Source organism: Halyomorpha halys, unplaced genomic scaffold, assembly GCF_000696795.3.
Source record: "Halyomorpha halys isolate HHAL.00 unplaced genomic scaffold, Hhal_1.1 Scaffold519.1, whole genome shotgun sequence".
NCBI lineage: Eukaryota > Metazoa > Arthropoda > Insecta > Hemiptera > Pentatomidae > Halyomorpha > Halyomorpha halys.
In genome coordinates, this window is record NW_027110043.1 from 80,323 (window position 1) to 93,609 (window position 13,287).

Consider the following 13,287-nt stretch of genomic DNA (forward strand, 5'->3'; position numbering starts at 1 on the left):
TCTGCAACACTTAATGTGTTTTGCGTCTAGATTAAAAGATCTCAAAAACTAAGACTTGTAGCTGCATATAGTAAATGAGGGAAATGTCCCGCATTTAATCCTCTTAGTAATAAGCTATAATTAAAATTACATCTTGAAGCTACGTTTGAACTTTGACTGTTGTTAGGGGGCTTATAGTATAATTTTAGTTAACAAAAGAAAAGTATAAGTAAATAAAAATGATGAATTAGTTATAATTAAATAATAAAAATAAAAACATTATTGTGCTTTTGTAAAATATATATAATTATTAATAAAATATTAATACATTATGACATTTCCAGGAGATTAACTTCTATCTGCCAGTCCCATGACTGACATATTTTTTCTGATTGATTTTATTTATAATAAAGATATTTAAAATAATACATAAGATATTTTTCCTCAAATATTAAGAAGTATCCTATTGCTCACTCCGGATTTAAGTTGTCTTTCCGGACGACAGACACAAATTATCTAAGATACCAATAACTCTTCGACAACTGAAGGACAAATGGAACTCTTTTTGCCCTCGATAAAGGTGCCAACAAGCTGAGCTTTCAATTCGTGAGGATCCAAGTCACGTACTAGGCCCAACTAACGTTAACGATACGACAAAGTGGGGAGTACTTAGGCCGTTAGTAAGTATCGTCCAACGGTCCTTGTGGATCAGCTGTTTTTAAACGTACTTCAGGAATTAATGTACACCTGGGGCACTCTTAGTCTATGTTTAAAGTTTTTTTATATTACTTATTTACTTTTAATTTAAATTATTTCACTAATTTTAGACTTAATTTTGTAAAAGTTTCGGCAGCATTAAAATATATTCAAATGATTTGTTAAGGATGAAGTACTTCTGATATGATGTGACAATAAAAATCGAATATAAAACAATAAATGTTTTTACCCTAATATTCTATAAATAATTCAGAAAACAATCTGAACCACTACAACCCATGGAGAGTCAGAGGTTCAGTACATCGTAAGGATGTACTGATTCTTGATCAACAGTTGTGCAAGAAGGTGATTTGATTATGATCTAGATCAACCACTAGATTTTCACCCAATTATGGGTATCCACTTTATGAGGGTTGGTGGAACCCAGATGGCTCTCTGAACCCACATGCTTGCCTTATCGCTACAATAACAAAATAAATAACAATCTGCTAAAGCTAGATTCGAACCCAGGTCCTTTGAACTAGAACCACAGTTTCTCACCACAGCGTCGTCCCACACCTTCTGGAAACCAAACAACCGATTTAAATTAATTTATTTATTTTAATATAAATTTTGTAGCTAGAAATTATTTTCACTCTGTTTTAGTAGTTTTTTTTTAAAATTACGTTTGACTGAAGGATTAATGTTATCAAAGGTCAAAGATGTAGATGTATAAGGTAAGTGCATATCGAGGGCAAGTCCGTAAATTAGGATTTTACTCATCTTTGCTCCATTGGTAAAGCTAAAGTAATGTATAGTAATTTGAAGTGAATCGGATGAAAATAATAATAACCATATATATATATTTGCCACCAGGAATGTTCTAGCCTCAATTTATTTTATTTTAAAAAATAGGATTTTTTTCTGGTATAATTATTATAAGAGAATTTTCCTCTTTAGCTCAAATACTGGACTGTACAACGTCTAGTCAGCCTTAATTTTTAATCATAAAGACAGATGATAATGACCAGTACCGAAAATCATCACAATCCCCATATATTATATTCATTATTATGTTAAACAGGATTCACATCTCTATAATTTGTGACGGATGCATTTACTCTAATAATTATATTGTGAAATATTTTGGCCGGAAATTAATTAGGGGATTGGGGAAGGGACGACCTGCCTCGGACACCTCTCACCAAGGGCCACCCCTGCAGGGGTCTTTCTTTATTATTCATTTCAATTGCTGCAAACACCTGTATTATTTATTCAAAAGGCAGGGGAAGGTGGTTGGGTATAAAAAGAAATATTTATCTACCTCCAACAACTGATATTTATTTTTTATTTAAAAAATCCAACTTATTCCAGGCGTTTGAAACCAATTTTATATTGCATAAAACGCCGTAAATACCTTGTTTAAATACACCTGTCAGAGCCGAGTACTTAATTTCGAGTAGTAAATTTGATGTCAGTTATACAATTGCAAGATACAGACATGTAAAGAAAGGTGCCCATCTTATTTTCATACGCCTAGGAGGATTATCAGGTAATGAAGGAGAAGCTAGGCATGAACAAGAAGGTTTTGGTGGTTTATCATGAAAGGATCATTTTACATTAAAATGATTTTTATATGCTTAACTTCTACCAATTATGTAGTAAAATAATATAGTAAAACAAAAATAAAATAGTAAAATCATCCTCATAAAAATAAAACCGTAAAACTAGCCTCTAAGCTCAATTGTTAGGTATTATTACAAAGAGTGAACGATGTAAACAGTTTATGTGGAAAACCAAAAATATGCAAATTCATCTTTGAAATATATTTTCAATCATTCTACCCTTGCATACCACTTTATATATGAAAAAAAAAATATACCAACATTTTCCTGAACTCTGGAATTCAAGTCGGTCCCTAATATTGATCTTGAGATCACTCAGGAGGCTGTATAGGCCTTGGAAAATTCCAGAGCTGAATTCCAGGACAATACCTATCTCGGAAAATACAAGTTGCTTTACAGAGTTGAACTGGTTCTAATTAAATAACATTGTTTCGAAAGTAGAAAGATAGTATTCAATTCCAACCAAAGCTTATTATAAGTAGTACGTAATAGAGTTTATATCGATGTCAATATTGTACAGATTCAGAAAAATGAAACTAACGGTTTTTTTTAGAAACAAGAGTGTATATTTTTTAGATATGAGATATGAGCTATGACTTTACTGAAAAAATCGTTTGATTTTTTATGTAAAGGTTTGTTATCGTTATGTTATGCAGAAACGTTATATAAATACAAATAACCTGAAAAAAATAGTTATGGATTGTTGTACTAAACTACCAATATGAAAGATATATTTTTAATAGTGTTACCGTAAAAAAATTGAATTTAGTAATCGAAACAATGGAAAGTGGAAGAAATAAAAGCATCAGAAAATCAAGCATTTGGCAAAATTGGAAGATATTTCAAAATTGCATAAAAACAAAAATTGAAAATAAAAACCTATATTGTGCACGTCTATTTTAATTTGTAATGGGTAAGTTATTTGAAAAATATGGAATTTACCAAATATTTATTTACTAGATTGAGGATGAGTACATCGGTAAATTATTTTAAAACTTTTGTTCACAAAAAATACCCAATAATCGTAAATAAATTGTAAAAACAGTATTGTTTTAATGGAACTAAAGATTCCTTCTAGGCATCTTAGGATTAACGGTCGAAAATAACAGATCATTAATAACAGAAAAACCCGCTACAGGAACGATATTATAACAGAAACCGCCAGCTATATTTGCGGTTATTATAGCTCCTTTACCAAATGGTGCCCTTTCCTTGCAATAAAGCTGCGCCTCTTTTCTTATAATGTTCCGAATAACAGTTTTGGTAAGCCTAGCAGTAGGCATAACCTTCCCAGCAGACATCGTCATGTTTCTTATTGTTTTAGCAGTTGGCAGAAGACACAAAACATTCCCTATAGATAGAAATTTTACAGTGAAACGTAATAGTTTCCTTCTAATTCCTCTGCAATGTCAAATGTAAAACTATTCCACTTTAATCTGTTTCAAATATAATCATAAACCGTTTCCTGTTAGATTTGTGTTATTACGTGCATTTAGCTATATATGGAATTTTTTGATGAACGCCTTCAACCTAAGGCCAGACGTTATTTTAATTAACACAGATGCACTGCCGCCAATAAGACCTATTTTGCGCAAAAGGCTCGGCGTTTTTTTTAATTGACACAGATGTACTGCGGCCAATACGACCTATTGTGCGCAAAAGACCAGGCGTTTTTTTAATTGACACAGATGCACTGCGGCCAATGAGACCTATTGTGCACAAAAGGACAGGCGTTTTTTTTAATTGACACAGATGTACTGCGGCCAATAAGACCTATTGTGCGCAAAAGGCCAGGCGTTATTTCACTTTTGTCTAGTTAAATATTGTTTGTGGACTGTATTGAAATTAATTAATCAAAATAAGGCCTAAGGTAACAGAATTTATTTACAATCTAGAGGTGGGTTGAACAATAGAGAATATTAAATGTTAAATATTAAGTCTATTGTAACTACAGAGTATGGAAGGTGGTCGAAACAAAACATTTATAGTTAAGGTGTCTTAATTAGGTTTGATTAGGGAGTAATGAAAACTGCATATTAATGACAATGAGGGATCGTGATAATGTGAATCATATGTAGAAGGAAGGTGTCTTACTCATGCAGTCATGCATCCTTTTTCTTCTCCATATCCTTCCATCTACCCTTTCCTCGGCTACCGGAGTCCTCTTCGGCAATGTCTACTCTCTCACGGTTTCCTTTACTGAATAAGAGTGAGCAGTCATTGCTTATATAAAAAATATGGCTGTTTCTTCACTCCCCTTGGCCACAGCTTGCTAGTTAGTGTCTTTTTTTTATTTCGGCCACATGTGACGCTGGCGTTTCTAATTAGCCATATGATTAAAATTAGTTTAGAATATTCTATTTAAACGGAATATTAATATATAGTAAGAGAAAGTATGCGATCGTGCAAAATTTTGAATTCTAGTTTTCGACGGAAATACAAGTTTTGTCCAAAAAATATAGTCTTGAAAAATGTGTGTCTGTGAAGTGCCTAACTAAAAAACCAGAAATCGCACGAAACTGAAATTACATAATATTTGCCTGGGATGTAACACGAGAATTTTTCGACTATTTTGATTAAAATCGCCAAGTAAATAAAAAATTAGTTGTTCATTATGAGCTATTTCTTGTCCTTTTTGCCGTCTAACAAGGCCATAATAACAAATCAAAATAGTAGTAATATATAGTTATTCATTTATAAATATATAAAGTTAGTATTGCTCAATTTAGAATGATAAAACCTTACCAAAAAGCCAGATGAAGTTGCATAGTTTGCTTATCCTTTGCTAAAAAACACCGTAGTGGATGACTCAGCGCTGACAGCAAATAGCACCAACACAAAAAAAGTATTACAAATTCCTCCCCTTAAATCGTTAAGGAGCTGAATAATAAATTAACCATCTCGGTACATCACGCTTCATGAAATGGTCTCTGGGACTCATTTGCATGGAATTTGCCAAATATAAACTGTCCGTTTTTGTTTTGTTTTTTTCCTGCGGAGTGTATTCAAGCTCATATTTTCTGTTAGTTCACTGAATCGTATTATATTAACGCAGCGGATATTTTTATAGAAGAAAAAGTTGGACAAAGGAGAACTGATAATATAAATCTCAACTTATAAAGCAGGGTTGAGGCTCTGGAGAATAGCCAAGTCCCACCTAACCACAACTTAAAAAGTCCTTCCAACTATGCTATGGAGTGTCGAGGTTCATAAACTATAGTTTATCTTATTAGTGGTTATGGCAGCAGACATTATTCACACTAGAACAATATCTAACTAGAATATACATAGGGCACTTAGGCTCTAACTATAAATCCTGGCCCTGGCACGAGAGTTAAACTTTAAAATCGTGACAAGTTTTCAAAAATACAATTTTTACTTATCGACACAACGTCCTTTACATAATAAATATAGTATAAAATCAACTTGTTTTTTAAATTTAAGGAAATTTCATGTAATAAATCTGATTTAATATCTCTAAGAACTAGAAAATTTTCATTTTTCTTAACTTTGAACATATTAAATTCAGCAACACTATAGTGTCCTTTATTGAGATTTATATTAGAGATAGCACTACCATACATGTTTGTTTGCTTTTTCAAACTAAAGCAACTTTTGAAAAATGTGAATAACATGAAAACCATTTTGGTTGGATAGCTCTATATGATTAAGTATGTGGAAATTAAATTAAGAGAGTTAGCAAAATATTTTTGAGGAAGGTGATACTGTGACTGTTTTACTACCCACTAACGCTACCAATGAGGATTCTGGTCCAGAGGATTACCCAGTTTTTGATGACTTTTCAGGTATGCAGCCAAACGTTATTATTGAAATTAGTGACTAGAAAATTGTTTGTTAAATTAGATATTTACATATTAAAAGAACTTTATTCGTACATGCATTATTATAAAAAAAATGCTAGGATCTAGCGAAGAATTCGTAGAAGTAAATGGAAGTTTTCGATTGTAAGTGGAGGTTAGTGGTAAATTAAGATCGAAGTGGCCACCTTGTTCTTAGCTCGTTAACTTCACTCAAGATTAGGTAGGAACAAAACCATTACAAAATAAACCTGTGGCGTACCTATTTTCGTGTATAGCATTGATACAATACACTAAGTATTTTTTCTTTATGAGTCCGTTTTATTTTAAATTAAGCTTAAACTTTTCCGTAAGTTATAATATTGAAATTTTTAGGAATAAAAAATTGTCAAAAATATAATGTATTTAATTATCTCCAAATGATTAGAAACTACTATTTTAAGATAACCTAAAAATAATATTAGTATGAATTAAATTTGTTGGTTAAGAAAATATTTTTTATTGGTAAAATTCTAAAATTTCTAATCTGGCCAATTGTTGTAGAAACATTATCTGTCATTAGTTAAAAATAATATCTAGCTATGTCTTGTCTTTTCATTTTGCATTATAAAGGGTTGTTACTTTGGTTCCCTGATACCTGTATTACATAGTAATATTTTTTCCTAGAATTAATTAAACTAAAAGATACTTCTACTTTCTAGTGTTTAGTGCAACATATGGTTGGAACAATCAGTAAAAAAAAATCGATAACCTCATTAACGAATTAAACCTCAGGGACAGAACTTGACTATACGCCATCATAGGACCGATATATGGTCATTTGGCAAGAATGTTGTTGATTTAGAAACGACTGTCTTACAGCTATGTAATCTAATAGGTTATCAGCATTCCGCCCAGCATCCTGGGCAGGAACCACTTGCAGAATTCCTAAACAGCGCTGCCTAACATATTGCCCAGTCTCCACAGAAACCATCTCTACAGAAATGGTTAAGGGCGAGGATGGTCTGAATTTAGCACCAATGCCACATAACCGTTACTACTAACTTTAAACTGTAAGTGATATATTAAATTAATTTAAATAAAAATAATGAAAGTTGTTAATTAATTACTATAGCAAATGGCATCGATTAATTTCTGAATTGGTGAGATTTTTCCCTAAAAAAATCTAATACAGTGCGCCTCTTACAACATTCCCTTACAACTCTCTTTTGTTTCAAAACTGCAACTTAAATACGGTAATTTTTAATGGTAAAACTTCGTATTACTTTATTTCTATTAATAGATTTAGAAATAACTACTATCACTATATTTCTATGGTCTACGAAAATTGCCAGAATGTTAAGACTATTTTTATAAAAAAACATGGAAAAACGAAAATTTATTTCCATCTTTTCTTGATTATGGAATCTCTACGTATTTTACATTTATCCATTTTTCACAACCACTAACAATGTAGGATAGTTAATGATTTTAAATAAAGAAAGTTAAAAGTAATTCAGGGGGAACCTTCTTTTAATCTAGGCATCATAAGACCAATCTGATATTTATGAACACTTAATTGTAGTATGATATGATGAACCGTTTTTGTTTTTTTTAATGGATAAAAGTGGAAAATCAAAGATATGTTTCCCAGGTATAAACTAGACATAATATGTATATTCAGTTCCATACTACTTTTCATTGTTGAGCCCAACTGTTCAAATACACACACACCCGGCGAAGCTGCTCAGGATCACCTTTACCGAACGGTACGGGAACAGCACATTGACGTCGCTCGTGCTATCCGATGCCAGAGATAAAGCTGCTATTTGGGTCTGTAATTCCCAAGCTATTCAGGAAGTGAATACTACATCGCACTGCGGCTTTGTATGGGAGAAGATCAACGACGTGTACATCTTTAGCTGCTACGCCTATCCCAGCATCACAATCAAAGACTTTGTGAATTTGTTGGATCGCATTGTCTTAGAGGCTAGTTGCCATGATCCAACTATCATAGCTGGTGATTTTAACGCATGGGCAACGGAATGGGGAAGTAGAATAACAAATCGACGAGGTGAAGTTCTCCTGGAAGCATTCACACAACTAAATGATTTGATTCTTATGAATACCGGAACAAACCCGACGTTCACAAGAGCAGGAAGGCCATCAATTATTGATTTGACGTTTGTCAGTGGACGCATGCATTGGATCGCTACTTGGGAGGTTTGTAGATTTTATACAAACAGTGATCACCAGGCTATATTGATAACACTGCATACGCCAACAAGAAAGAAGAGTTGTCAATGGAGGACTAATGGCTGTAATACAAAAAACTTTGAGGACGCTTCATTCAATTTAATGCTAGAGAATGAGTGTGAATTAAAAGAGTCAGTCCAGGAAAAGGCGCGCTTACTGACCTATTTTCTATCTGGGGCTTGTGATCCAGCTATGGCCCGTTCAAAGTCTGGGAAATATCATTCCTCAGTGTACTGGTGGACGGATACTATTGACAATCTCCGCAGGTGTTGCAACCAAGCTAGAATACGTTACCTGAGAGCGAGACGTCTGCCGGAGTTTTCTGTGCTTCAAGAAGAGTTCAAGAGAGCTAGAAGGAACCTCCGACAAGCCATTAAACAAAGCAAACGACGGTGCTGGAGAGAACTCTGCGATGAGGTGGATGCAGACCCATGGGATAGACCTTACAAAATAGCACTTAAGAAACTATGTAAAGGTACGATACACCTTCCCACGAGATCAAATGTTGTAGACAGTATTGTCAGAGGACTATCCCCTGAACAGGCAAATACTATTGAAAGTTTAGACAATAAATATATATATATATATATATATAGGAATTTTCCACAAAATACACAGGAAGAGATAGAGATCGCCTCGGACCTACAACATGGCAAGGCACCCGGATTGGACGGAATTCCTAATGTAGCTCTGAAAGTGGCTTTCAGGAAATGTTTATATGGAAAATCTTTTCATTGATCTCTTCAATTCGTGCATTCGTGAAGGCTCAATTCCGAAACCTTGGAAGAGACAGCGCCTCGTACTCATTCCAAAGAGTAAGGGGAGACTGGAAGACCCGTCAACCTATCGTCCAATTTTCTTATTGGATACTATGGGTAAGGAATTTTACAAACTCCCTTCACTCAGGCGACAAGAGTTCACGAAGGGAGTTAATGGCCTCTCACGTGCTCAATACGGATTTCGTTAAGAGCGAACAACGATAAATGCTGTTGGATTGGTAGTCTAGATGGCCAGCACGGCAATTGCAGGAGTAAGGTGGAAGAGAGGTGTTATGCAGCAATCATCACTCTAGACGTTAAGAATGCTTTTAACACTGCAAGATGGACCTGTATAATAGGTGCCCTACGGACTATGGAGGTGCAAGCCTATCTTATGAGAGTTCTCACAGACTGCTTCGAATATAGACTTCTGTTTTATTTTTCAGACATTGGCCAAATAAGATAAAAGGTGACTGGTGGTGTCCCACAGGGCTCGGTATTAGGATCTCTTCTGTGGAACGTCAGTTGTGGGATTCGCAGAAGAAATTGCAGTTATAGTGGCGGCGAAGCAGTTGGAAGAAGTTACTCTCATCGCTAACCAGGCTGTTGCTACGTTTCAAGGTTGGCTGTCTTCGGTAGGCCTACAACTTGCAGATCACAAGACTGAGGTTCTCCTAGTTACAAGCAGGAAGCAGACTGAGTCCATCACTGTCACGGTTGGTAGGCACGAAATTCGTTCCCAGACATGCTTAAAATACCTAGGGGTCTGCACGTCTCCGCTTTAATATTCACGCGGAGTATATCAGTGCCAAATCTGCTAAAGTAGCATCCCTTTTGTCACGTCTTATGCCAAACGTCAGAGGTCCTAGAGAAAGTAGCCGAAGGCTCCTTGCTACTGTTGTTCCCTCCATTATGTTATATGCAGCGCCGATTTGGAAAGAAGCGATGGTTACCAAATCATACATGAGAAAATTGGTTTCAGTGTACCACAGGGTTTCTTTAAGGACGGTTAGTGCTTTTCGAACTGTTTCCTACGAAGTAGTGTGCGTGGTAGCCCGAATGCCGCCTTTTAGAAGAAAGAAGGAAACTATAGAAGACGCATACACGTTTCCAGAGGGGAAGAGCGAAAAATAACCATCGACCAGTGGCAGCAACGTTGGGAGGCTGCAGATTCCGGAAGGTGGACTCGCAGGTTAATACCCGATGTGGGCATGTGGTATGGCTGCCAGCATGGTGAGGTGGATTATTACGTAACCCAATTGTTGACTGGACACGGATGCTTTAGAGCCTACCAGTACCGCTTCAAACTGGACAAGAAAGAAAGCGAGGCGGCACTCTGTCATTTCCCTCCATGAAGTAATGCCTAGCGGCGGTCCCGTGGAGAGGAATAAACATGTGTAGGGAGGTGGTTTTAGTGGGTAAAAATCCTACACAGGGATTGGTACGGGCCTATCCGTGTCTTTTGAAGATTTCCACCAACCCTCGTAAAAAAACAAAAAAAAAACAAGATATATACTATCTATTCAGCATAAATTTGTTATTTATAAGGGGATATCAAAACGTTTCTTTCTATCAAAACTTTGAATAATCGCAATAATTCTCCTTACTCTTCTATATTTCTCATATGATTAATTGTATTGTAATACAAGCTGCAAGCTCATCCGCGTTGAATTTGCATTATATATCTCCCGTTTGAGACCAAATACATCAATGACTGAATGAAATTGCAGTTGAGAGAAAAACAATAGAACCAATCAAAAAGTGTAAAAACACTCCTACTATCACCACTCTAGCTAAAGCTAGAACCGTTGCGGACTGACATGATGGGACCTAGCAGCTAAGACGTAAACTAGGATTATCAAAATGACGTCGTGTATTGATATATAATTATAGTAATATCTATTATATCGTATATAATATATTATATTGTAATATTCCAAAATGCATTATGTAAATCAATTAGGATTCTGGTCCACTAACAGCTAACGTCTTATACTTAGCTTCTCTAGATAGAGTTTTAAAGCCCTTAGGCATCTCTATCGCAATCTGTGCAAGAAAATAAAATACAAAATAAAAATGGGACATTAATTTGGCTCACAGATTACTTCCTTAGGAGGCATTGAGTAATAATATCATTATTGGATCAGTTCATTCTATCGTTATGTTTGATAAAATTGAACTGCATTATCATTACATTTTACCTTATCTGGATCTCTCCTCCTTCCTATATCTTCTGCCCTTTCATTAAGATCATCAGCAAATGCCTGCAAGACTGGCTACCCTCTCAAAAGTAAGCGAATACTTTACCAAAAGTAATTTCTGTCCCTGCAAGGCCGACGCGACAGAGTTGAGTTTCCATCCGGCGGGAATTACTGCGAGTGCTCCTAAAATTAGCCAATGTTCCTTTCAGTTCATATCCTTGAAGCATATTCAGTACAATATTTATGACACACCGGAAATGTATGAGGAAGAAATTCCAGGAGATTTGCATTACTATCGCAGTTTTAAAATGTGCATTGGTGCAAAGGTGTTTAATTAATACCAAGTATGAAAACTAATTAAAAAACATAAAATATAAATTACAACCTTTGATTCACCTTGTCTCAATATTTCTTCAAATTTTTCGAAGAGGTTAGAGCGTGATTCTAAGAAGAAACGGGTAAGGGTAGGTTAGCTTGTGATAGAGGTAGAGAAGAGAGATCTCTCAACGGACTTTATTATGTAACAGAACACAGCTGTAGTTTTTTTTTGTTACATATACAGATAAAAATAGGTAAAAAAACTTTTTAAGTTAAACGGTTTTATGTTAAACATACATTGCAATGTTTAAGATAAATGTACTAAAAACCAAAAAAATAGGTAAAAAAACTTTTTAAGTTAAACGGTTTTATGTTAAACATACATTGCAATGTTTAAGATAAATGTACTAAAAACCAAAAAATAATAAAATAGATACAGTCGTGAGAATTATAAACATATGCATAGACTAGACTAAAATAAAACCGTGGGGCACGTCAATTGTCTACAATCGTTGATTAAAATGTTTGTTTTGTAATGTTACACTATAATTAGGCAGTTGTTCAACCGACAACGGTGGACGTGTGATAAGTAGGGCTAGAATGTGGAAACAAGCTAGCAAGTTCGATTATAAGCGAGTTTTAGGGTTTCATTGTGGTGAGCGAGTAGTACTTTTATCATATGTTTTGTCGATTAAAGACAAACTCCGAGCATTGAAACGATTCCTCGCCAGCCAGCAGTGTGAATGTCCAACGATAAATTAGTCGAAACTTCTCTTTTATTTACATGGAGTGTATAACTATTGGAATTTCCATGAGCAGGAAAATTGTAAGTAATTTCCTCACCGTCTGCGGGCCAACTGCCTAACGACGAATTAAACGATTCTTCTATCGCACATTAAGTCGATAATTTGTAGACGATTGACGTGCCCCACGGTTTTATTTTAGTCTAGTCTATGCATATGTTTATAATTCCCACGACTGTATCTATTTTATTATTTTTTGGTTTTTAGTACATTTATCTTAAACATTGCAATGTATGTTTAACATAAAACCGTTTAACTTAAACAGTTTTTTTACCTATTTTTATTTTCTAGTTTTTAGTTTTTATTTCGCATTCTGTTTAATTCATTTAGTGCTTCATTATTGCAAGGTTTCTTGCCCGTTAGTTTATTGCAGTCCATCTCCTCTATACGTAGTCCCTGCAAAGATCTTACTCTACTAAGAGCCACGTATGCTTGACCTTCTTCAAACAGTTTCGCACCTAAGTATACGACTGCGTGATCCACAGTGCTGCCCTGCATTTTATGTATTGTAGAAGCCCATGATAGTATTAAAGGCCACATTCTTCTTTCAGCCGTCCCGTAATTGTACTTAGCTGGAAACTGTATGGCTTTCGGGTGTATAAGATGTACTCCGTCTCTTGCGAAATCAATTCGGATGGAAGGTACATCTGTTGCATACATCTGAGTTCGACGAAATTGAGGCCAAACGATTTCGTTGATGTAGCCTATAGCGCCATTTACTAATCCCTTTGAAACGTCAATATTGGACCGTAGCATGACTTTTGCCCCCACAAATATTTCCAGGTCCGCTAGTAAACCCCCAGTTTTGTTGATATCAGCTGGTATTATTACTATATAGCTACTGCTATATCCAC